The 26,524-nt window shown below is 43.3% G+C and overlaps 1 long non-coding RNA gene across 1 annotated transcript; it reads right to left on the bottom strand.

Annotated features, from left to right (window-relative positions):
- Positions 1-4,726: 4,726 nt before the first annotated feature.
- LOC121803534 lies at positions 4,727-25,212 on the bottom strand. Its single transcript, XR_006051047.1, has 3 exons — positions 25,138-25,212; positions 5,306-5,365; positions 4,727-4,771 (listed from the first exon to the last, which is right to left on the bottom strand). It is a non-coding gene; the product is annotated as an uncharacterized LOC121803534 (long non-coding RNA).
- Positions 25,213-26,524: the final 1,312 nt, after the last annotated feature.

The raw sequence follows: 26,524 nt of genomic DNA, 5'->3' as shown, positions 1-26,524 counted from the left end.
TTTCTCCCATTATACACGCCCCTTTTTATTTCCCCACTTGGAGATGCTTGAACTATTTTGTTACCTTATTTATGGGATACTCAATATCTTTTTACCTATTTTGTGAGTATCTTTCTCTCCAAGTAAATACCAAATCAATATCTATGCCAATTAAAGGGCATAATTTTCGAAAATCCCCCCCCCTTTCAATACACGCCTATTTTGCTAAAATTGTGGGATTTATTCATTGACCTCTATATTATTCTCCCACAATTTAATTATTTTACTTAAGTGTGGAATTAATCCTTGAGTATATAAAAAAAAGAAAATCCATAACTCTAATCTTCATAATACACGCCTCTTTTCCTCCCTCTCCTCCCACACGTTTTTTCCCTCTCCCCTCTCTCCCAAGTGCTCCAAATCAATCCTTCATTATTGTTTCTATTTGGAGTTGGAAACTCAAGATCCGTTCGCACCAATTGTCTTTTCTACAGATTGTTTTCAAGAGAAAGGTATAATTTTTGATTCACCTTTCCCTTTCTTATCATTGAATCCATGATTTTGAACCCCTCATGCATATAGTGAGCGAAGAATAAAAAATCTAAGAATTTAATTGGTTAGGAAGGATGGTCGTGCAAGAATGTTTGTGTGTGTGCGTGTATGTACGTGGGTGTGTGAATGAATCATTGGTGAATGTTATGTGTGATTAGGAAAGCATGGTGGTAATCTCGTTTTTGAAGCATGAATATGTGTTTGAAGCATGAATATGTATGTGTGAATGTATGAAAGACGAACTAGGGTTTGTGAATGTTGAACATGAAAACTGTTGTTTTCGGAAAGTAGGTTCCGACATGTTTTTGACTGATCAAACGATCTTCTTTTGACGTAACTTTTTAACTGGATAAAGTTTTAGATGTCTTCTATGTTGTGTCAAAATTTCAGCTTCTTTTGATGACGGATGAATTTATAGCGAATTTTTCAATTGAACTGCGCAGTCCTGCCAGAAATTGTGTTCCGACCAGTGAGTTTCGTTTATGTTTTGACTTATCAAAAGATATGATTTTGGTGTGAAATTTTAACTGGATGAACCTTGATGTGTCTACTGTGCGGAGTCCAAATTTTAGCTTCATATGATATCGGACGGAATTTTAATGATTTTTACAAAAATACTGCGATGTTCTGCCAGATTCTGGTTTTGTTGAAATAAGCTTTGTTGACAAGTTTTGAGTGAATTACATGATACATGTGTGAATAAGGAACGTATCCTATGATGTGGCTATGTGATGCACGTTGTTGTATGCTAGAGTGTTTGTTTCGTTTATGTTGGTGAACGTTTGGGATGGGCAATATGAGAAAAACGATGAAAGGAACGATAGGGCATGCATGATGAATGTATTGATGGAAAGACTGATTGTGTTATGGTGTTGACAAGGGTTGTTGTGCGTACGTGGGTACCAAGAGCAAGGGTCGCATTAAAGTTATGAATTGTGTGTATAAGCAAGTGAGGTGAGCTTTCTTGTACTAAACTCTTTTTCGCTTTCAAAAGTATGATACGGTGTTATAAGAGTGGTTTAAAGTGTTATATAATGTCATGATTGTTTTGATGTTGAGAATGTAGCCTGATGCCTAGTTCGTTTTAGCTTGCTCCGTTAGGCTATAGGGCTGTGTTAAACCAATTCGGGTCTGAGTAGGGCTGCAAACCCTATCAGGCTGTGTACACTGGTGGGATCGAGAGCCGTCCTTGCTAGTCGGCCTTTCTCGTGGGCGAATAGTGTGGCCACACTTTCGTCGCACTATGGTAAGAGGATGTGATTGTTTGATTGATGAGAAAGTGGGGAGATTATTTTGACTGACCAGTCAATGAAACTGTTTTTGTGATACTCGATGATATTTCTTTTCTAAATGTAAAAACTCGAGTTTACTATGGTATGGATGACATAACTTTTATCAACTATTTTGGCATGTGTCCACTGAGTATATCAAGTACTCAGCCCTGCATGTGTTTTCCCTATGTGCAGGTTGAGCGGGATGTTGCGGCGGATGTTGAGTCGAGCCTTTAGATTTCCCGGATGCGTCGTGTCTTCATACATGGGCGCCATCCTATGACTCTCTCTAGATACTTGATTTCCGCTGCCTTGTTGAAATTGCTTTCCTTCTAAAAGTCTTTCATTTTTCCCCACACTATGTTATGACATTATTTACCTTGAGACATTAATTCGTTGTTTAACTATTCGATAGACTCAAATATTTCTTTTGGAAGTTTATTGGAGTTTTCATAATAAATTTGGTCCTTTATTGTATTCCCATAGTCACGATTTCCCCGTCTTTACTATCCTTAGTGAGGGCGGTCGTGACATATCTTCTTCACTTTCATGCTCAAAATAACACACTTTACGCACATTGTATAGACACACACTGCCCGCACAAAGTATACAATACGCTCAAAGTATCATTTCGACAATCAACAACTCTAAATGAATATTATCTCAACAATACTTGAAATCGAAAGAAACCACATTTAGCGGAAGCATTCGAAAGAATGAATAATATTATGTATGAAGACATAATATATTCAGAATCTTTTATTTACTATCTTCTTCACCTTCATGCTCAAAATAACACACTTTACGCACATTGTATAGACACAATACACACACTGCCTTCACAAAGTACACAATACACTCAGAGTATCATTTCGACAATCAACAACTAAAATGAATATTAACTCAACAATACATGAAATCGAAAGAAACAACATTCAGCAGAAGCATTCGAGAAAAGAATAATATTATGTATGAAGACATAATATATTCAGAATCTTTTATTTACTATCTTCTTCACTTTCATGCTCAAATTAACACACTTTACGCACATTGTATAGATACAAAACACACACTGCCCGCACAAAGTACACAATACACAGTGGTGCACCACACACACTGTACACACTACACTCACTATACATACGCTGTACATACCACAAATATTAAACACACTATATATAGAAAACACAAAACATGTATAGTAGACATGCCTACCTACATTGCACACATTACATATACTAACACAAAATATACAATTTATATACTATACAACAAATATACATATAAAATACATAATTTATACACACGTGACACATACTTCAAATATTAAACACAATATAAATGACAAACACACACACACACACTATACTCAAATAAACATACTACACACTATACTAAAAATAACTAACATCGCCCACCTTATACATACTATACATCATAGCTCACACAACACATTGCACACAAGGTATATACACCACACAAATACACACACTTTACACACATATATTAAACAAACACTACACAAGGTACATGAGATACATATAGAAAATACAAACAATATAAAAACCCTACACTCGGTATATATACATATGCAACACATACTACAAAAATTAGATATGCTATAAACAAAATACACAAACACAATATAAATAAAATACACTATACGCATATTGAAGACGCTACACAAAAATAACAAACTTTACGCATATTATATAGAAAAAATACACACACTGCCCGCACAAAGTACAACATCATAAAAATGTAATATCGAATAAGTTTATTTTATAACATAACTCTTTGAATTTGGGTTTACTTCCCCAACAAGTAAACTATTTCAATCCAAATACACTCAGAGTATCATTTCGACAATCAACAACTGAAAATGAAAATTATCTCAACAATACTTGAAATTGAAAGAAACAACTGAAACATCGTTTTGTTCTATGTTGGATTACTTTTCTCGAAGTTTCTTTCTTATCGCGCCCTTTTCTTTTCGTCGCTCAGGAAAGCGAGAAATGTTCATACTGTACTTCTAAGTTCGAGTTCATATTGTGTTCTAGAAGGAACGTTCTAGAACGCATAACTAAGTATTCTAAGTTCTTTGGAAATTTTGATTTCCCCAAACTAGCAATATGATTCAATGACTAACTCAAAAAGAGATATCATTTCACCAACTAAAAAAAGAGACATCATTTCAACAATTGGAACCAGACTCATATACTTTATACTTTCATATTCCATTACCTTTTTTTTTATTTAGGAAAGTTGCTCCTTTTATTCATACATTCACAGTCTTTAGCCAAGAAAAGACATATTAACTATTTCTTTATACATGTTACCCAATCAAGAAATATCAACTCTTTCTTTCAACTTAACATTTTCATCTGTTCACTCAAATTAACTTCATGAGTTATTTCTTCATTTCAAACTTTCAAACATCTTGACTTTCTTTTGAAAAAGAACAAGTTACCTTTTTTCCTCGTTGAGTGCGATTGGTGGGAGTGCTAAGAGCATTTTCATCGATTAGACAGTCTAGTGGAACAAGGCTAGACCAAAGATTTTCAAAGAAGACTCTCGGGTTCAGAGCGAGAAAGAATGCTCTGATACCACTCTGTCACGACCGCACTAGCTAAGGATAGCATAGTCGGGGAACCGTGACTAGGGGTGGGGGTATAAGAAGCGGGGAAAGAAATAAGGGAAAATAAAATCAAACATTGGTTGCGAGACATGACTAATTAAGTGCTGATACATAGAAGAAAGATGCTCGATCATGAAAACTCGAGTAATTGTTTGTAAAAATTTTGAAATATCAGAGTTTTGAAAAAAATAGACTTGAGTCTTTTTAGATGCACAACGGAAGCAAATGAACGTGGTTCCATGTATGAAGACATGAACCTCCGAGAGACAAAATCTGACTGAATTAAATGTCTTGTCTCAATAGCACTTCCTCCACCACTTCCCTGCTCAACCTGCACATTTAGAAATATATGCAGGGCTGAGTACAAAAGTACTCAATGAACACATTGCCGAAAAATACAAATATACACTTGAAAATATTGTCAAGCCATCATCACAGTAACACTCAGGGTTTTATTGAAAAGACCCGAGCTTACTAAAAATATCACATTGGGTTGCAACCCCTTTTTCCGGTACTTAGCCATATCTGATCACATTGTGCCGTCGAGATGGTGTTCTCGCACGGTCACCTTCTCTGCCCATCATGTCAGAGGTATTCTTGTGCCGGGAAGGTGGCCACCTTCCATGGTCACCTGCTCTACCCAACATGTCAGAGGTAGCTTGTGTACACTAGTCCGAGCGGGGACACCACCCTCACTGGGACCCGAATTCGACTTATATCATCATTCATAATTCACTTGGCCGTAGCCAACAGATAGGCATCATACACAAAACATTTATGGCAAGACAACATTCTTTAAAAATCAAGAACATGTGTTCGTGTTTACATAAAATACGATTTGTATTTTTAGTATAAGAAAGCTCACCTCGATCGCTTAGTTCCCTTAACTTGAATCTTTTGTTCCGACTTTAATTGCGAACGTACCCTTTTGAAAATATCACAATATATACTAATTAGACTTCAAGAAATTCTTAAACTTTAATTAGAATTAGAATGCATGCCCCTAATTACTCATGGACCAAGAACTTGATTAGAATTCTTGGACAAGACTAAATTAATATCAGCCCAAGCTCCTTCGTAAATTAATTCCGTCCGGCTCAAGTGCTCTTCTCCATCTTTAATTTATTTCGACCTAAAGATCAGTTCAACTTGCAGTAACTTAAATCTCTTGGCCCAACAAAATAATTAAACAAGGCAGCCCACTATTCTCAATTTAATTAGATGACCATTTCCTTAATTTATTTATGGGCTCAAACCATTAAATTCAGGTAGCTTGCTCCTTAACAATCAAAATCAGCCCAAGAGATAAAGTAATCCCAGCACCATCCTTCAGCTAAAAGAGCCCAAATTCTTGTATTTGAAACCTACTGATAAGTCGTTTTCTAGGCCTCGGTTACTGGTCGGTATAATAGGTTTGAATGATTATATTTGCAAAACAGTTGCTCAAAGTGTGCAGGATAAGTGTTCTGGCCAGTAGGGAAGTTCCGGAATGATCAGGTGGAAAAGGCGCCAGCATGATCTCATACTGATCTGTATACTTGCTAAAGCGGCTTGAGATGGAGAAGACGGATAGCTGGGACGAATTACCCACAACTAAGGGCAAAGAAGTCAAATTGCAACGAGGATTTACCCTAAAATCAAGGGTAGCCTCCCTATAAAAGGTAGCCAAGTTGGAGAGAGAGAGGGGGGTTGTTCACTTTAATTCATCACATCTTTAGGTAGAGAGCTCTCTTCGGTGATTCCAGTCTTTCAGCCGTGTCCTACTTCTTGCCTCGCCGAGCAATGATCACCTGACGTTCAGAATGTTCCAGAAGTTCCAGTCATCGTCCGTTTCAGAAAGCAAGACCGTAGTTTAGAGTTTCATCGCCCGGAGTGGCAAAACACTTTACTTTGCTTTCGTAGTTTAATTTTCTCGTTTTTTTCTTTGCGTTGGATTTCTGTTGCCGTTGGATATTTTTCTGCTTTTGAAATACTTTGTTGAAGTTTCGATCGTGTTTTAATGTATGAAGTTGACTTCCGTTTTGTTTATTGCGTCGCTTCCTTTTCTACTTGCCTAGCTAGTTTAGATCTAAATTTTCTGGTTGTTTTGAGTGCTGAATCTCTAATTTCCGTTTAGGTATTAAGTTTCGCTAAGTTAGTGTGATCTGGTACTGTTTGATTGCGTGGAAATTGTGCATGCAGTTTAGTTTTGAACTTCGAATTGTTTCCTATGTTGACCAGCATGCGGTGTTTCAGATCCAGTGTTTGATTTCAGATTTGGAGTTCCTAATCGTGGATCCGTGTCTTGAGTTATTGATCTGTGTTTTCCGTGATGAATCTGAATTTGTTTTCTGAATTTTGGATGTGTTCGTTGAGGAAGATGATGTCCTTGTCGCTTGGAGGGGACCATTTACCTTTTTAGTTGCTTTTTGCTTTTGTCCTTTACTTTTAGTTAAACCTTGTCAGCCCAGTCACCAAACTTCCACTACTTTCTGAATATTCCGTTTAGACCAAAATAGGAACCCTGACCCACCGAATATTTTCTGTTATAAGATGTTTATCCAAATCCACGTACACAGCTGCCATCTAATATTTCTCCACCATTCTAGTCAGTAGAGCTTAGCTTTTAATTTCTCGCCTAGGTAGAAATCTCAACCCGAGCGTGGTAGCTAACCAACCATTCCAAATTATCCCGCAGTAGTTTTAACGCACCATCTCCGTGGGATTCGACCCTTACCACCACCATACTACTCAGTAGAAGTGGGTTGAGGAATTCTTTGAAAACCAGGGTCTAGGCTTAGTTAGGATCCTTATCCTGATCAGTAGGATACATCCTTGCTTGAACGACACCTACGCACCCTGTGGGGGAAATAATCCACCTTTTTTCAAATGGCGCCGTTGCCGGGGATGGATAGCGTTATTTGCAGTTACTGTGAGTGATACTTGGTGTATATATTGTGCATAACCGTTTTTTTTTTCTTCTTTTCTTTTCAGTTTATGAGAAGCAGTTCGGCTCCTGACCAGTGGAGACCGAAAATACTCCAGCGAGGATCTATACTCGTAACCACTCGTTCTGGCCTGTCCACAACCCTGTCTGACTTAAGTTCGAGTAGCGACGAAGAGCAATACAACATAGAAGGACCAATACCAGAGGAGATACCACTGTTGGGAGGCATTCCAGTTCAGATGGCCGCCAACGGAGATGAGGATCCAGAGATCGGTACCCTTAACGCACATACCGAAGGAGAGCCACCGCAAGCCATAGTCGTTACCCCAGGGCAAACCGCCTGCGATGTGAAGCCTCATGTGATCGCGATCCTGCCTACATACTGTGGGAAGAGCTATGAAGGGCCGTATGAGTTTCTTCATGAGTTTCTTCATGAGTTTTGTAAAATTTGTAGAGCGCAGAGGAGACCAGCAGGAGCGACTGAGGATGATTATAGGCTGAAGGCTTTGCCATTTGTGCTCAAGGGGGAAGCCAACACCTGGTTCATGCGCTTGCCCCCCGACTCTATTGAGACTTGGGCTGATTTCAAGTCCGCGTTCCTTGGTGAGTTTTTCCCATCATCCAAGACAAGTGCGCTAAAGAGGGAAATAACTAATGTGAAGCAAGGGTATGATGAACCCTTGAGCGACTATTGGGCAAGATACATGGGTCTTTTGGAATCATGTCCCAACCATCGCATGGCTGACATTGAAATACATCATACTTTCTACGAAGGTATGAGCGCGATAACCAAGGACCTGGCAAACTCATCGTCGGGAGGAAGTTTCACGCAATTGCGGGTCAGCGAAGCGAAGAGAGTCCTAAGGAAGCTACTGAATGCTAAGAAAGAGTATGACCATTCAAGGGAAGGATACAACCGAGAGAGGGCTGCTGTTGCCTCGTCTACTGATCAGGACAACAAGCTGGAGCAGAAAATGGATTTGAAGATGGAAGAGCTGAAGAAGTCACTTCTGAGTGCGATCGAGAAAAGCACCCCACCACCTTCCCCAGCTGGGAATTACAAGAGTGCAGAGCAGGGAAATCAAGCACCGAACTATGATCAGCCTAATGACTTCGTGAATATGGAACAAGTCAATGCTGCGGGGTACTTCAATTCTAGTGGGCATTGGATTCAAGGTAGACAACGGGATGCACCATGGAGAGACCACCCGAATTTTCGATGGGGAGATGGGAACCAAAACCAGAACCAAGGTCAAAACCAGAACCAATATAATTCTTACCCGAACCAAAACCCCAACCGTGGTCCAGTAAACCCTGATCACCAATCCAACTGGTCAGGAAGGAACCAACAGCCCCAAAACCAAAACCCACAGAGCCAAAATCCGAGCCCTGCCTATATACCACCTCACCAGAGAAATTTCCAAAACTACCAAAATCAACCAAACCAAGCACCCCAACACCATCAGACCCAAAACCAGTTCCAACACCAAAATCAGAATCAATACCACCAGGACCATTACAATTCTCCTGCCCAGTATAACCAATATCCACCTAACCAGGGCCAGCAAAATTTCCAGAACTACCAGAACCAAGGGCCGAGTCAGTTCCAAAACTCAAACAAGCCAAGAAGATCCATGGAAGACATGATGGGGGAATTGCTCTCGTCACAACAGAGTATCAAGGGAGAGTTGCAATCCCATAATGAGGTCGTGCAGGGAATGCAAAATGCCCAGAAAGAACATAAAGCGAACATGGACATGATGAATAGACAGTTAGCCCAACTGGCCAGTTCGGTGGGTGATCTGAAAGGAAATGCAGGGAAGCTTCCATCGACCGTCCAAATGCCCGAAAAGGCGAATGTGAGTAAGGTCACGTTGAGGTCGGGAACGGCTTATGATGGACCTCGACCTAAGCAGCCCAGTGGAGAGACTAGCGGAACGAAGATAGGGGGCGACACCATCTCGATGGAGGAGCTCAAGAGACCCATGCCTCGGATGCAGGACCCATTCTTCTTGGGCGAGACCCCTTGTGGAAAAGATGAACCCGAGATCATACTGATCAGTAAGGAACCCCATCAGGAAGTAGAATCCAGAACGGGGGCTCAACCCCAGAATTTGCCCAAGGAAGACCCCAAGGTGTTAGCAGAGGGACAGGTAGAGGAGAAAAAAGGGGAGAAACCGTTCCCATTCCGCTTTGTTACGAAGAGGAGGAAGGAAAACCCGGTGGACTACTTGTCTATTTTCGGGAAGCTGGATGTCACCATACCATTCCTCCAAGCCGTGAAGCTGCCTCCACTTGGGAAGTTCATCAAGGATTTCATAGTCGGGAAAGCCCAGAAAGATGGAAAGATTATGGTGGAAGGGATAGCGTCAGCAATAGTGCAAGAGAAGCTACCGCCCAAGAGAGCCGATCCAGGTATGTTCACTCTACCGATCAGTATAGGAGATGTGAAGGTCAAACATGCAATGTGTGATTTGGGAGCGTCTATAAATGTTATGCCATTGTCGATCTATAACCGGTTGAAGGGAGTTAAGTTGTCAAGTACTAGGGTGTTGATTCAATTGGCCGATAGGTCGTGCATAAGTCCCGAAGGAGTCTTAGAAAATGTGTTGGTTAGGGTGCATGATTTTACTTACCCCGCTGATTTTTATGTGATCAAAATGAGTGAACCTGAAGCGAGGGAATCTAGTGGAGTCTTGTTAGGAAGACCATTTTTGAGAACGGCCAAGACGATAGTAGATATGGCTGAAGGGACTATTTGCATTGATTTTCATGGAGAGAAGTTTACCTTTGATATAAATGATGCCATGAAGAAACCCATCGATTCTGAAAATCTATGCTATGTTGATGTGATTGACCCCCTAGTCCAAGATTTTCTCGAGACCGAACTATTGCAGGAGAAACTCCAAGCTTTAGATGTTTATGAACAGGCTGACGTAGAAGCTGCTGCATGGTGTGATCTGATCAGTAGCCAGGGGTTGACTGATGAAGAAATAGAAGGAGCGATTAAGGATTTCTGCCAGAAGTCGGAATTCATTGGAGCCGCAGGAGCCAAGCTACCAGTCAGTATAGAGAAACCTTCAGAGGGAGAATCCGATAAAGAAGGAGAGGCTCAGAAAAACCCTTTACCCGAAGACACACTTCTACCCCAAGTTGAGTTGAAAAAGTTGCCAGCAAACTTGAAGTATGCCTTCCTCGGAGGTGAGAACTCATATCCAGTGATCATCAGCAGCAGCCTTACGGAGGAGCAAGAAGCTAGACTACTGACCGTGCTGAGCAAGAACAGGAAGGCGATTGGATGGAGTCTTATAGATCTAGTTGGAATTAGCCCCGACGTCTGCATGCACCACATTAGATTGGAGGAAGGAGCGAAGGCACATAGAGATGCTCAAAGGAAGGTAAACCCTAACATGCGAGAAGAGATATTGAAGGAAATCTTGAAGTTGTTGTAGCTAGGAATTATCTATTCAGTGCCCGATAGCGAGTGGGTGAGCCCCATTCACATGGTCCCCAAGAAATCTGGGATCCAAGTCGTCAAGAATGAGAGGAATGAGCTGATCCCAACGAGGCTAGTCACGGGTTGGCGAATGTGCATCGATTACCGCAAGCTGAACAATGCAACAAGGAAGGACCATTTCCCCCTGCCTTTCATAGATCAAATGTTGGAGAGATTGGCCGGGAAGAAGTACTTCTGCTTTTTAGATGGGTATAGTGGATATTTCCAAATTTGCGTGGATCCGGAAGACCAGGATAAGACCACCTTCACTTGCCCATTCGGAACCTATGCGTACCGACGCATGCCCTTCGGCCTATGCAATGCTCCAGGTACGTTTCAACGTTGTATGATGAGCATATTCTCCGATTTAATTGAGGACTGTATAGAGATATTCATGGATGACTTCACGGTCTACGGAGATTCTTTCGACTCTTGTCTTCATCATTTGGACATAGTCCTAGAGAGGTGTCGAGCAAAAAGTTTGGTTTTGAACTTTGAGAAGTGTCATTTTATGGTCACGGAGGGTATTGTTCTGGGACACGTGGTTTCGGAAAGAGGAATCCAGGTGGATCGAGCCAAGGTGGATGTTATATCAAAATTACCGTTCCCTACTGATCAGAAGGGGATTAGGGGTTTTCTGGGACACGCCGGATTTTATCGGAGATTTATTAAGGATTTCTCCAAAATCGCCCAACCCCTTACTAGGCTACTACAAAATGACGTGGAGTTCGTTTTTGATGAGCAATGCAAGGCTGCTTTCGATCTTCTCAAGGAAAAGCTGGTATCCGCACCTATCATACGGGCTCCTGACTGGGACTACCCTTTCGAAGTAATGTGCGACGCCAGCGACTATGCGGTAGGAGCCGTGCTGGGTCAGAAGATCGATGGGAAGAGGTACGTAATTTTTTATGCGTCCAAGACTCTGAATCAAGCCCAGCGGAATTACGATACCACTGAAAAAGAGATGTTGGCAGTAGTATATTCTTTCGAGAAGTTCCGGCCATATTTGCTGGGATCCAAGGTTATAGTGTATACTGACCATGCAGCCATCAAGTATCTGATCACCAAGAAGGAGTCCAAACCACGCTTGATCCGATGGGTGCTCTTGTTACAAGAGTTCGATTGGGAAGTGGAAGATAAGAAAGGAGTCGAGAACAAGGTAGCAGATCATTTGAGTAGAATATTGCAAGATGGGAACAACGAAGAAGTGCATGACAAGTTCCCGGAAGAACATTTATGTGAAGTAATTTTTGCGCCCAGAAGGATCGACTGGGAAGAAGTATTGAAGCTTACTGGTCAGAATGATGCAGCGAAAGGAAAGGAGAAGGTAGGGCAGGAGCCGTGGTACGCCGACCTAGCGAACTACCTAGTTACTGGAGAGCTTCCAGAGGTACTGAGCATTACAAAGGCCCAAAGAATGAAGCTCAAGAGTGAGGCCAAATATTACTTTTGGGACGACCCATATCTTTGGAGGGTAGGATCCGATCAAGTGATACGAAGATGTGTTCCTGACTGGGAGCAGCGAGATGTCCTGATCCATTGCCACTCGTTAGCATGCGGAGGACACTTCGGATCTAAGAAGACGGCCAGGAAGATTTTAGATAGTGGATTTTATTGGCCGACCCTCAACAAAGATGCGTACGAGTTCTGCAGGAGCTGTGAGCGTTGCCAACTGACCGGTGGGATATCTGCCCGAGATGAGATGCCGCAAGTACCGATTGTTGTTTGTGAATTGTTCGACATATGGGGAATGGATTTCATGGGGCCTTTTCCTTCGTCCTATGGCAATCTGTATATCCTAGTCGCGGTGGATTACGTCTCCAAATGGGTAGAAGCCAAGGCCACAAGTACGTGTGAAGCAAAGGAGGTGGCCAAGTTCTTAAAGAGTCACATTTTCAGCCGTTTCGGAGTCCCAAGGGCGATCATCTCTGATCAAGGTACACACTTTTGTAATCGTACAATTGACGCTTTAATGAAAAAGTACGGTGTGCACCATAGACTTTCAAGCCCGTACCACCCGCAAGCTAACGGCCAAGCCGAGATCTCTAATCGAGAGATAAAGAAGATTTTAGAGAAAACTGTAAACCCTTCTCGCAAGGATTGGAGCGTGAGATTAGAGGATACTCTCTGGGCATATCGAACAGCCTACAAAACCCCCATAGGCATGTCCCCTTACCGGATCGTTTTTGGGAAGATGTGCCATTTACCGGTTGGGATTGAGCATCGAGCATACTGGGCAGTACAGAAAGTGAATATGGATACTACAGCCTGTGAAGAGGAAAGGAAGCTGCAGCTGCAGGAGCTTGAGGAACTTAGATTGGAGTCGTTCGACTCAGCCATGTGGTACAAGGAGCGAACCAAATTGTGGCATGATCGAAATCTGAGAACTAAGGAGCTGCATGTAGGGCAGAAGGTACTACTCTTCCAGTCTAGGCTGAAGCTCATGCCAGGGAAACTCAAGTCCAAATGGGCAGGACCTTACATCATAACAGCCCTCCGAGCTAATGGAGCGGTGGAGATTTCAGGGAGTCTTCCTAACTCTGAGCCTTTTGTTGTGAATGGACATAGGCTGAAAATCTTTAGGGATAATAGTGAGGTGGGGGTAGTGGATGAAATTCCACTGCTACCACATACTAAGGTCACATACTGATTGGTAAGATAGGAATTTGGAATTCCACGTGGCTAGTTTCATTTTGATAAATATTCTGCATATACTGGCCAGGTAGGATTCCAAATTACCTAAGGAGAATGTAAATACTGTATATACATACTTGAAAATTTTCTGAAAATCCAAAAAAAATATGTTTTCAGGCCTTAAATTTAGGTTGGGGTACACTTTGACCAAGAGATTACCTATTTAGTGTTACTCCAATTTGTATTTAAGTGCCCACTTAATTTATTTTCCTTATTAGGTAAAAATAGCGGGAAATTATGTCATGGGCGATAATTGATTAAGTTTTTTTTTTTTCAGCTTTTGCAGAGAGGCAGACTGGGAAGGCGCGTGAGCAGTGGGACAAGACCCGTCGCCCAATCAGGATCCAGATTTCGCAACCGCCTCTGTCCTTTGAAACGTCGCGACCGGCTACCTGTGATAGCCAGTGACAACCGCCTGCAACCACCTCCTCTCGTCCGAATTAAACATACCACCTTACCCTTTCTCCCTCATAAACCCTTATTTTCAAAATCCCTTTCAAAGAAATTCTCCTCGAGCCCTCTCACAGAAACATCGTACTCAAACCAAACCCTAATTCCTACCGTCAAATCACAAATTTCAGTCATGGGTAAGAAAGCTTTCGCGAGGAAAATCAAACCCCGTCGTGAGAACATCCAAGAGACACAGCCACCGCGAGAAGAAACACCGGAGGCACAACCACAGTCAGATCAACCACTACCGGCACCGACCGCTCAACCGCCTGCCACTATTTCTTTGAATGCCGTGATGGCATTTCTTCGCCAACAAGACCCGACTAGAGACTGGACGGCGGCGATTACTAGTTTTGGCCAGACGAGAGCCGTAGAAACCGCAACCAGCGAAATTCCATCTGTGCCGGTCAGCCACACCGCAGCAATTTCGGAAGAAGGAACTCCATCGGCGTCCGCTCCATCGGAAACTTCAGTACCGAATTCGGCGGAACTCGACACCATCGCTGCCCACTACGATTCCGGCCCTGAGGAACATGAGCAAAAGAAAAATCCGGGAGAGAGCAGAGGAGCAAGGACGATACCCGAGAAGGAGCCAGTCTCTCCTAAAGTGGCACGGGAGGACATAGATCTGAACGAGTTGGCCAAGAAACAGGGCCTCATGACCGATGAGGAATTTCAGACTATCATAGCTGGAGTCGATCGGATGGGCGATAACACTGTCTCGATGGTTGAGGGTCTAGACCTCACATCGAGAGCAGTAGGGGAAGGTGAAACAGCTGAACCAGGAACCATTTCAGAGGGCAAAGAGTACCAGTCAGTAGAGGAGAAAGTGCAGGATGAAGGGAGAGAAGCAGGGTTGGTAGATCCCCAATCTGATACAGGGGACGATGGTTTGCAAGAGGAGGAGAAAGAGCAAGAAATGGGTACCCAAGAACCAGCAGCAGTGCCGCATCCCGTTCTGAGGTCGATACCGGTGAAGCGGCGTTTAAATCTGAAAATGACAGAGAAACCGACACCCAAACGGGTGTCTCAGCGAGTTTTGGGTAAAAGAACAGCACGTATGACTCAAGCGAGCACGGCCGAATACCCAATAGAGATCGCCAGCGAGGACGATCAAGCCACTCCAACGAAGCCTGAAAGCGAACCTGTTCAAGCTACTGATCAGGAAAACACTGGGGTATTTTCAGTACAGAAAGAAACAGGCACGGCACTCGAAGGGAAGGCTGAGGGTTTGAACCAATCACCCGATTTAGGAGGTTCTGATGAATCTGAGAAAGACGAAGCCTTACTCCAAGCTGAGGAGGAGGCCAAGTACCAGATGGAGAGGAAAAGAAAAGGGAAAGCCGTTGTGAAAAGGAAGCCGAGTACCAAAAAACCGCGCACCGTGAATACAGGCGTAGTAATCACCGAGGCTACCAAGACCACCCCATCCGGCCAGCAAAAGCAAAGTGATAGCGAGTACGAGGTTAGTGAAGAATCTGAGTCAGATAGCGATACGTCCATGGAGGACGAGGAATACAAAGAGCAGCAACTCCCGAACGATCATCTGGAACTTTTGCATCCACCTGCAGATCCACTCCGATATAAGCGATGGACGGTAGAACTCACGGATGACGTTGTGGAGGAGATGAAACTGTTTGACAACAAGAAGCTCCAATCCGTCTACCGCACCAAAAATGCGAAAGGTAAGAAGGTTAAGAGTGGGAAGGTAATTCACCTCCCTTCTTTAGATGAGTTACAAGTTCGTGAATCGTTTCTCGCCTTTCTGCATGGGTTGGGTTTCGAATGGTTGTTAAAGAATGAAGATTTGGGTGTCCCGGTCGATTTGGCCAAGGAATTTTTTGCGACCTTTCGATTTAGGGTCACAACTGATTTGGATGAAGAATGTATCAACTTCAGGATATTTGGGGGAGAAATTCAGATGAATTTGATTGAATGGACTGTGCGGTTGGGTATATGCAGTTTGGAGGAAGCTATAGGACTTGAATGGAGAGACAGGGAGCGGGGGATTCCCCGCCGGCATGTGGAATTCGAGCCTCAGTCAGCTTGGGAGGAACTTACTCACCAAGGGGCAGGGCAATTCCAATCCACAATCTCCCGATCGATCCACCTCAGCGACCCCGTTTTACGCCTGGTTCAACTATTTTTAGATTACAATCTTTTGGGGCAATCTAATTCGGCAGTCCGGACTTCAATGACAGAGTTGTACCTTATATGGTGTGCCAAGAAGGGCGTGAAGCTGCATTTAGGATTCTGGACCGCTTACACATGTCACCTCATCGCCACACACCCTGCACGCAACATTTCCCTCTGCCATATATTGGGAATCTTTGTGAGAAACAACATCACCGTTTCGGCGGACGAGGACTTAACCCCCTTAACAATGGTGGACGCCCCAGGATTGTTCGACACCCCTCTGTTCGTCCGAACGAACACAGTATACATGAGGCAGGGCGTGCCCCACTTTTATGCGATGGGAGAAGAGGCAATACCCACTGCTCGATTAGCAATAGCTCAGGACGCACCAGGACACGATCAGGGGCAAGATAGAATGGAACAGGCTGTGGAGAAGATGGCTGAGGAGAGCAGACAGATGGGGGAAGAAGTGGTCCGTTTAGCGTCCGTGATGGAACGAATGTTGAAGGATTCCGAGGGGCAGAGTATGCGCACTCAGAGGCAAGATGAAAGGATGGAGAAATCTATGGAAGAAGTAAAAGAGGAGAATCGGCAGTTGAAGGCAGAGGTAGCCAAGTTGGCTGCAGAAGTGGACCGGCTATTGAAGGGCTCAGCAGAGCAACAAACGATGCGTCAGAGACAGGCGGCAATGGAAGCTATTGTATCCAGACTCGGGGAGGAAAACTACAAGATGCAGACAGAGATGAATAGGATGTTGTCCATGATCGACAATATCTTAGAGGAAGTAACCAGCCGGAGGAAGGAAGTGGCTGGGTCGAGTGGCCATGGTGGCCGAACTGATGAACCACAAATCCAAGAGACCGAAGTGCCGGAGGAAGCCGAAGTGCCGGAGGAAGCCGAAGTGCCAGAGGAAGCCGAAGTGACAGCGGAGGCCGATGAGCCGGCGACGAAGAACGATAAGGAGGACCAGACTGGAATGGAGACAGACCCACCGAAAGAACAACCTGCACCACCTGCTCCGCGAAGGAGCAGGCGACTACGATAGACCCCCTATACCGACAAGTTAGTTTTTCTTTTAGTTTTCGTTTCCGTATTCTGTTTTATTGTGTTTTGGTGTTTAGGTAGTTTATTTCTTCTGTGTTGTGCGCAGACCTCACTTCTAACACTTAGCCTAGTACATAGTCTAAGTGTGAGAAGCAAGGGGTTTGTTTCTTGGGAGCATGAATTCTGTGTTTCTTTTGTTTTTGGTTTCGCGCATGTTTACTCACACTTATTCCATAGCCTAAGTGTGAGGAGTTTTGTATATATGTGTTTCTATGTTTTTTTTGTTGCTGTTAGGTGTTCAAACCGCTCCCACTTAGCCTATTCCATAGTCTAAGTGTGAGAAGTTTCTGTTTGAGTTGTTATTTTTTGTTTGTTATTTTGTTATCTGTGTGTCCACCATACTGGCCAGTACCTTTTTCCACTTCACAGCCTTATCTGGGGCAGACACTTGTGAAGTGGGAGGGGAGACGTAATGGCCAGTATGACGTATATATGCGTGTTCTGTGTTTGTGCTCGTTTTGTGTTTTTTTTTAGGTCTAGTTTTTATGTTGTGTGCTGATTTGGGCTTAAAACTCAACCGTCCTGAGCTGGAGGTGAGGGGAATTGAGGGAGATAAGACAAGCTGGAAAACCGAAACCACTCTCCTTAGTACCTCCTAACCAGTATAGATGATGTGAGTATGAGAGAAAAGCCCACACTTAGAGCCAAACACGAAAGCCCTCTAAAATGTGAGTTATAAGCCTTAAAGTGGAACTACTTTCCACATACACTTAAAGAAAGGAGAGGCTGCCACAATTTGCCTAGGGTGAAGTGATCGCGGGTAGCAAATACTGAAGGCAGTAGGAACCCCCCTCGTTTAAAAAAAAAAAAAAAAAAAAAAAAAAAAAAAAAAAAAAAACCACCTTTAGAACCTTTTTTTCTTAACCTTTTATACCCAGATAAACACCCCTAGCCCCTGGGACTGTGCGTAAGGCATGAAACAAATGGATGCTACTGGCCAGGAAGCTGAACAAAGGGCAGAAACCAGCTGGGCAAGAAAATTGGAGTTCCCACAACCTAACTCCTTTCTCGGCCCACAACCGAACTCCCGTCTCGGCTCATCAGCAGGGAGCCGAGGACGAACTGATTAGAGGAAGCCGAGGACGAACTGATTAGAGGGAGCCGAGGACGAACTGATTAGAGGGAGCCGAGGACGAACTGATTTCTTCAATCTTAATATCCAGGTCCAAAAAAAAAAAAAAAAAAAAAAAAAAAAAAAAAACTGATCAGAAAAGCAACTGATGCGAAGCCACAAGAAGCCTACTAACCAGTTGGAAACTCAAGCCAGAAGCACCAGCTAAGAAAAGCAACTGATCAGAAGCCTGATGCACACAGTTCCCCCTCATAATTTAAATAGAAGTTTTTGAACCTTAGAGCCTTAGGAACATCTACCCAAAACACTACAACCCAACAGCCCCGTTACAAGCCTTTAAGTCCTTCAGTAGCTGCACATGAGATCTAAGTCCAAAGCAATTGTGGTTGAGCATGATGAGAGAATTCAGTCCTAACGTTCCTGGTGAGGTGCGAGTGACTGAGTGAACCTAGTGGGTGACCGAGAGTGTGGGCGATCTTGACAAGCAGATGTACTGACTGGGAGAGAAAGGGGGGGGGCGGCAGAAGTTCAAGGCTGTCTAAGGCCGGATTGCACCTGATCCCGAGGGGAGGGATGGTTGAAAATGTAGCCCAATCTGTTTATGTGTGTTTGTGTGTTTGTATGTTTTTTTTCTTCTTTGTCGTTAAAGTCTAGAGTCCAGTTTTAGGTAGAGTCGGGCAGGGAAGTAACCAGGCTAGAATGCGACTTATTGCCTTTTGTTTGTTCTTCACGCTTGAGGACAAGCATGTGGTAAGTGTGAGCAGTTTGATAAGTCGTTTTCTAGGCCTCGGTTACTGGTCGGTATAATAGGTTTGAATGATTATATTTGCAAAACAGTTGCTCAAAGTGTGCAGGATAAGTGTTCTGGCCAGTAGGGAAGTTCCGGAATGATCAGGTGGAAAAGGCGCCAGCATGATCTCATACTGATCTGTATACTTGCTAAAGCGGCTTGAGATGGAGAAGACGGATAGCTGGGACGAATTACCCACAACTAAGGGCAAAGAAGTCAAATTGCAACGAGGATTTACCCTAAAATCAAGGGTAGCCTCCCTATAAAAGGTAGCCAAGTTGGAGAGAGAGAGGGGGGTTGTTCACTTTAATTCATCACATCTTTAGGTAGAGAGCTCTCTTCGGTGATTCCAGTCTTTCAGCCGTGTCCTACTTCTTGCCTCGCCGAGCAATGATCACCTGACGTTCAGAATGTTCCAGAAGTTCCAGTCATCGTCCGTTTCAGAAAGCAAGACCGTAGTTTAGAGTTTCATCGCCCGGAGTGGCAAAACACTTTACTTTGCTTTCGTAGTTTAATTTTCTCGTTTTTTTCTTTGCGTTGGATTTCTGTTGCCGTTGGATATTTTTCTGCTTTTGAAATACTTTGTTGAAGTTTCGATCGTGTTTTAATGTATGAAGTTGACTTCCGTTTTGTTTATTGCGTCGCTTCCTTTTCTACTTGCCTAGCTAGTTTAGATCTAAATTTTCTGGTTGTTTTGAGTGCTGAATCTCTAATTTCCGTTTAGGTATTAAGTTTCGCTAAGTTAGTGTGATCTGGTACTGTTTGATTGCGTGGAAATTGTGCATGCAGTTTAGTTTTGAACTTCGAATTGTTTCCTATGTTGACCAGCATGCGGTGTTTCAGATCCAGTGTTTGATTTCAGATTTGGAGTTCCTAATCGTGGATCCGTGTCTTGAGTTATTGATCTGTGTTTTCCGTGATGAATCTGAATTTGTTTTCTGAATTTTGGATGTGTTCGTTGAGGAAGATGATGTCCTTGTCGCTTGGAGGGGACCATTTACCTTTTTAGTTGCTTTTTGCTTTTGTCCTTTACTTTTAGTTAAACCTTGTCAGCCCAGTCACCAAACTTCCACTACTTTCTGAATATTCCGTTTAGACCAAAATAGGAACCCTGACCCACCGAATATTTTCTGTTATAAGATGTTTATCCAAATCCACGTACACAGCTGCCATCTAATATTTCTCCACCATTCTAGTCAGTAGAGCTTAGCTTTTAATTTCTCGCCTAGGTAGAAATCTCAACCCGAGCGTGGTAGCTAACCAACCATTCCAAATTATCCCGCAGTAGTTTTAACGCACCATCTCCGTGGGATTCGACCCTTACCACCACCATACTACTCAGTAGAAGTGGGTTGAGGAATTCTTTGAAAACCAGGGTCTAGGCTTAGTTAGGATCCTTATCCTGATCAGTAGGATACATCCTTGCTTGAACGACACCTACGCACCCTGTGGGGGAAATAATCCACCTTTTTTCACCTACAGTCCAAATAAGTTTTAGAATTAAATCCTCCTTGGCCCAATGCACATCTAAGATCAGCCCAGTCCCCTTATTCCTTACTATCGGCATCTGTCTCTCTCAACATTCCTACTTTCATTTTCAAATTGAAAATCCCTAATTGAGAATTCCGTCTCCATTCATCTTCTCTCTCTCCGGCGAATTTAGTATCGCCTCTTTCCAATCGCCGGCTCTCCGTCGCCAGCGTCGCAGTGCCTCCTCGCCGGCTCCTTTCCCCCAACATTCATTGATACGAGCATATCTCTAAATATTCCATATACCCTAGCATTTATTTAGTTATTGATTTGCATATCTTTCCCATATAATTAGTTTCGTATTCCCTAAATTAGGTATTAGCATTATAAATAAGGACTTTGTTATTCTTTTCCATCATTCAAGAAATATCAAATTATCTTATTTTCCTTTTATCGTGTTTTACTTTCTTTTGCAATCTTAAATCTTGGTTTGATCGACGGGCAAAGCTCCCGCGACTACCGTTTATCGTGTTAAGGGAACTTCACCCTTAACAATTGGTGCTTCCATTGATGAACTCATGACCGATTTTACAGCAGGAGTAGGGCGCACGAAACCCATGTGTTCCCTCCCGTCGGTATTGGATCCGGTGCTCTCTCCGGCGGCTGTGGATTCGCTGCCTTTGGATCCGATCCGAACTATGTTCGAACATCTGATGGCGAGCATGGCTAGGATGGAGGCGCGGATGGACGCTTTTGATCGCCGACCGTCATCGTCGCGGCATCCAATTCGGCCAGAGCAGGAGCAAACACATAGCAGACCGGTTCAGCCCCCCTTTTACCAGCCAGAACGGTACCCTCCTCCACCAGATCCAGATCCACCTTATGCTCTTCCGGCATACGCCCACCACGCTGCCTCGCCGCCTCCCAATCAACCGTCTGACCCATACAGACAGCCAACGTCCCAGACGTACACCGATCCATGGCAGCAGGAGCAGCTAGTCTACAGACCGCCACCGTCGCCTTCGCGACAATGCTCGCACCATGACCACCTGCAGCCGCCCTCATGCTGGCACTGCTGTTCTGCAACAGCGCCTCTGTCTGTTGCTGCTGCCCCGAACTCAACCCCGACATGCCCAACCTCAGCGAGTTCCCCGGCAGCGATAACTCCAAGCCGATCATGCCCCGAACATTCCATTATTGCTGCTGTTCCTCCGCCTCCACAAGCTGCAATCACGTCGACATGCAGCCCTGATAGGATTGCTACATTATCACCGGAGCCGCTGCCTATTGTCCCGTCTCCACAGGTTGTACTCTCTACACCATGCAGCCTCGACATGATTAATATCGCCGTGCAGCGTAGAGGAAAGTCTTCCATCCTCGACGGAGAGATCGGGTCTATTTTTACCAACCAAGGGACTATTGGGAGAATTGCTTCAAGAAATCAGCCGATGATCACGGGTGTTGACTATCTTAAAGATATAAATATGGGGCGAGTAAAGATATTTTTGAAGGACACTTGTGCATTTGATCCGGGAGGGATAACTCGTGAAGCTTGTTATTGGCGTTCTTCATTGCTTCTTGATTCCCACCTTGAGGACAAGGTGGATTTCAACCGTGGGGGAGTTGATACGTGCAAGATATTTGAGAATATCCCTCATATCATTATTTAATTAGTTATGATTTGCATATCTTTCACATATAATCAGTTTCTTATTCTCTAAGTTAGGGTATTTTAGCATTATAAATAGGGACTTTGTTATTCCTTTCCATCATTCAAGAAACATCAAATATCTTATTTTCCTTTTATCGTATTTTCCTACTTTTTATCGTCTTCGTTATTTTCTGCAAACCCTAGTTTTGGAGCTGATCCCGGGGAAAGCCCGTGACGTCCACCTTTATCCCTCCGTCGTCGACCGCTCGTCGTCGTCGGAATCTTGTTAAGGGAGTGCACCCTTAACAATTGACGTGCAAGATATTTGAGAATATCCCTCATATCATTATTTAATTAGTTATGATTTGCATATCTTTCTCATATAATCAGTTTCTTATTCTCTAAGTTAGGGTATTTTAGCATTATTAATAGGGACTTTGTTATTCCTTTCCATCATTCAAGAAACATCAAATATCTTATTTTCCTTTTATCGTATTTTCCTACTTTTTATCGTCTTCGTTATTTTCTGCAAACCCTAGTTTTGGAGCTGATCCCGGGGAAAGCCCGTGACGTCCACCTTTATCCCTCCGTCGTCGACCGCTCGTCGTCGTCGGAATCTTGTTAAGGGAGTGCACCCTTAACAATTGGTGCTTTCATTCGGTTCTCATCCTCCGAATTACCTCCATCATGTCATTCACATATGCGGCCTATTACCATCACCAATTCGACTACCGTCGGCCGCAATTCGCCCACCACCCATCGCAGCCCATATATCAGCCACCACACCACCACCCATCGCAGCCCATATATCAGCCACCACACCATCCGATTGGATCATTAGATCTGCAACAATCCTATCCACAGGATAGGCACTTCCACCCACAATATCATCCCTACCAGGCTCGACAGCCCACTTGCTGGGACCCGCCATGGGTGCGGACGAGTTCTTTGACCTATGATCAGTCGCCGCCTCATAACCCGTACCTCGCCTATGGTGACGCGACATACCAGGGTTCTGACCCCAATAATCCTGACCTCATGGCTCGATTACAACGAGAAGTTACGTGTGTATAGATTGGACCAAGCCGCCCTGCTCGCCCGTGTGACCGCTTGGTTTGAGGAGAACACTGATGATGAGAATATAACTGAGGAGAACATTGATAACACTTTCACGATGGTATTGAGTGCGAATGTTCCCAAAGACATTCACGATGTTCCCAACATCATCACCGATGTTGCCATCAACACTGCTGTCGGGGTATATGTGAGCGATGAAATTGAACAGAGTGAATGATCTCAAGACGAGGCATGTGAGATGTCGCTCGCAGAGTCAAGGCTGTGGCCGCTGAACCCCGCTCTACAAACAGCTCCACCCTTCCTCAACCAGCAGCCTGTTGCTGCCTCCGACTGGCATCCACCGAGCCTCTACTCGGCACCTAGCAACCCTGAATTCAGTTATGATTCCATAGAACTAATTGTTGATGTTACTGATGCATCAAAAAAACCTTGCCCAATAACTGCAATTGATCAACTACTTGACCGAGATCACGTTGGAGTGGAAGGGGTATTTTTAGATGATAAAGAGAAGGTTGGAATTTTGACAAATTCATCGCCCTCCCCAGTGTATCTAAAGATCCAGGAGCTTTGTTTTTAGGCTCGTAGTGAAGCGCTAGAGTGCATGCCAACTGGACCGGATTACTGGGCGATAGCCTACATTTCCGATGTCAATGCACTTATGATTTATTGTCCACGTCGACTGAGATGCTCAACTGTTTGGTGTACATTTGATCCAGGAGGGAATAGCCCGCCAAAGCGTATGTTCGCGATGCTTTTCATTGTGTTGTGGTTTCCACCTTGAGGACAAGATGGATTTTAACCGCGGGGGAGTTGATACGAGCATATCTCTAAATATTCCATATACCCTAGCATTTATTTAGTTATTGATTTGCATATCTTTCCCATATAATTAGTTTCGTATTCCCTAAATTAGGTATTAGCATTATAAATAAGGACTTTGTTATTCCTTTCCATCATTCAAGAAATATCAAATTATCTTATTTTCCTTTTATCGTGTTTTACTTTCTTTTGCAATCTTAAATCTTGGTTTGATCGACGGGAAAAGCTCCCGCGACTACCGTTTATCGTGTTAAGGGAACTTCACCCTTAACATTCATTCTCTAATTCAAACTGAAATCCCAAAATGTAGTGAGGGATCAGGGGCGCCTCCACTCTTCTTTTCTCACTCCCTCGTCGGCTCTCTCACCATCGAGCTCTCTCTCTCTTTCCTCCGATTTCGCGGCCCACGGCACCACCACCAGCCGCCATCTTCTTCGCAAGGCGGCGCCGCCGTAGCAGCTTCACCATCACCGCCTCTCTCGCGGTGTCAGGTTGGGGACCGGCGAGTAGCATCGCCGGCTTCTCCCATTCCCTCACAGCGTCGGTCCCTTCGAGCTGCCTGTGGGTCGGTCACCGTCGGAGCTGCCGTATCATTGCCCCGTCTGTCGGGCTCGTCTGCCGCCTCCAGCGGCGTGCTGTGTAGCTGCTGCCCGGTTGGGGTCGCTGCTGTACCATGGAGTCCACGCGGCTGCCCTCGTGGCCTCGCCGTCGCCGGTGGTCTCCGAGGCAGCCCCTCGTCCTTAAAGTTAAGTTCTTTTACTCCTTTTCATTACTTAGTTTGATTGATTATGAAATTTGGGCAGTAGCTAGGTGATGTTGAAGGTCTTGACTATAGTGTGTTAAAGCTTTAATCTTTCCTTTGGCTGTAGTCATGATAAATCGTTACTGATCTTGGGCTAAAAGTAACTTGTGATATTCTTTGTTCCAAATCATGTGCTGTGGAAATCCTAAAGCTCTCAAGTTCTTGAGCATGAGGTTCTAATATGATGCAAGAGGAGAGTATTTTGATTACCTAAGCTCTCGGTGATTCCTCTTGGTTTGGTGGACTGTTGTCCTGCCCCTGCCGCTCCTCCTTGCTCCCCTCTCCACTCCTTGTGCAGCTCCTTATGTTGTGTGAATATTGGTGTCGAATGGTGCAACACATATTATAGAGGATTAAGATTTGGTTGAGATGTGGGAGAGATTTAGGGAGTAGAGAGAGAGATTTATGGAAGAGATGGGAGGGACGGTGTAAGCAAGATGCCTGGCATTCCTATCTCTAATTAAATGCAGCATTTAATGCTCTGTCTGAAAAAATCTGCTCTTTTTTCTTTTTATTTTATTTTATTTTATTTGTTTATTAAATTAATAATTTAGTATTTGTTCGCTTGTTCATTTAATTTGGTGTAGGTATAATCGGTTCAAGTTCGTGACCGTCCGCGTTGAAGTACCCGCTTTTGTAGGATGTATTAAATTTGGTTGGACTTTTGTTGGATGTATCGGACATTAAAATTTTGATTATGGGACCTTATTTATTTATTTAAATATATTATATTCATATATGTGTAATATTTTTATGTGTTCTATTTACTTGCCTAACGTAAAAACAAACAATGACAATCTATCGTAGCTCGGATTTAGTCGCATAAAAGTCACTTATATAGGTAATCAAGTTAATAATATAGTTTTTAATAATATCATCTTAGCGGGTCGTTACATAAGCATTCGAGAGTAGAATAATATTATGTATGAAGACATAATATATTCAGAATCTTTTATATACTAACTTCTTCACTTTCATGCTCAAATTAACACACTTTACGCACATTGTATAGACACACATTGTCCGCACAAAGTACAAAATACATAGTGGTGCACCACACACACTATACACACTACACTCAGTATACATACGCGGTACATACCAATAATATTAAACAAAATATAAATAAAAAACACAAAACATGTATTGTAGACATGTCTACCTACATTGCACAAACTACATATACTAACGCAAAATATACAATTTATATACTATACAACAAATATACATATAAAATACACAATTTATACACACGTGACACATACTTCAAATATTAAACACAATATAAATAACAAACACACACACTATACTCAAACAAACATACTACACACTTTACTAAAAATAACTAACATCGCACACCTTATACATACTATACATCATAGCTCACACTACACATTGCACACAAGGTATATACACCACACAAATACACACACTTTACACACATATATATTAAACAAACACTACACTGATGGAGACACACCCAAGCTATTCTACAAGGACAAGAAGATGGATCCATTGATCATTCCAAGTGGGCCAATTACAAGAGCTAGAGCTAAGAAGATAAAGGAGTCCATGTTGCTTTTAGTTGTTGAAATAA

The sequence above is a fragment of the Salvia splendens genome, chromosome 5, assembly GCF_004379255.2.
Source record: "Salvia splendens isolate huo1 chromosome 5, SspV2, whole genome shotgun sequence".
NCBI lineage: Eukaryota > Viridiplantae > Streptophyta > Magnoliopsida > Lamiales > Lamiaceae > Salvia > Salvia splendens.
The sequence above is the reverse complement of the archived record's forward strand: the minus strand, read 5'-3'. Positions and strand labels throughout refer to the sequence as shown.